We start from the raw sequence: 1,090 nt of genomic DNA, 5'->3' as shown, positions 1-1,090 counted from the left end.
GGGATGAAATGTCCTATAGATGTCAATTAGGTCTAACTGGTCTATTGTATCGTTTAAAGTTTGTGTTTCCTTGTTAATTTTCTGTTTAGTTGATCTATCCATAGGTGTAAGTGGGGTATTAAAGTCTCCCACTATTATTGTGTTATTGTTAATTTCTCCTTTCTAGTTTTTACTTTGTATTTAAGAACATTTGCCTCCTCCAAGTTTGCAAAGACCTCATTTTTTATATATAATGTATTTTTACATTGTAGCCTTCATATTTAGATTTATTATTTATTAATATTTTGGGTTTATTTTTGTTTATCAGTTCAGGTCAGTCGCTCAGTCGTGTCCGACTCTTTGCGACCCCATGAATCGCAGCACACCAGGCTTCCCTGTCCATCACCAACTCCCGGAGTTCACCCAGACTCACGTCCATCGAGTCAGTGATGCCATCCAGCCATCTCATCCTCTGTCATCCCCTTCTCCTCCTGCCCCCAAGCCCTCCCAGCATCAGAGTCTTTTCCAATGAGTCAACTCTTCGCATGAGGTGGCCCAAGTACTGCAGTTTCAGCTTTAGCGTCATTCCTTCCAAAGAAATCCCAGGGCTGATCTCCTTCAGAATGGACTGGTTGGATCTCCTTGTAGTCCAAGGGACTCTCAAGAGTCTTCTTCAATATCACAGTTCAAAAGCATCAATTCTTCGGCACTCAGCCTTCTTCACAGTCCAACTCTCACATCCATACATGACCACAGGAAAAACCATAGCCTTGACTAGATGGACCTTTGTTGGCAAAGTAATGTCTCTGCTTTGGAATATGCTACTAGGTTGGTCATAACTTTCCTTCCAAGGAGTAAGCATCTTTTAATTTCATGGCTGCAGTCACCATCTGCAGTGATTTTGGAGCCCCAAAAAATAAAGTCTGACACTGTGTCCACTGTTTCCCCATCTATTTCCCATGAAGTGGTGGGACCAGATGCCATGACCTTCGTTTTCTGAATGTTGAGCTTTAAGCCAACTTTTTCACTCTCCACTTTCACTTTCATCAAGAGGCTTTTGAGTTCCTCTTCACTTTCTGCCATAAGGGTGGTGTCATCTGCACATCTGCTG

The sequence above is a fragment of the Bison bison genome, unplaced genomic scaffold (assembly GCF_000754665.1).
Source record: "Bison bison bison isolate TAMUID 2011002044 unplaced genomic scaffold, Bison_UMD1.0 scf7180017864452, whole genome shotgun sequence".
In the NCBI taxonomy this organism is placed as follows: Eukaryota; Metazoa; Chordata; class Mammalia; order Artiodactyla; family Bovidae; genus Bison; species Bison bison.
The sequence above is the reverse complement of the archived record's forward strand: the minus strand, read 5'-3'. Positions refer to the sequence as shown.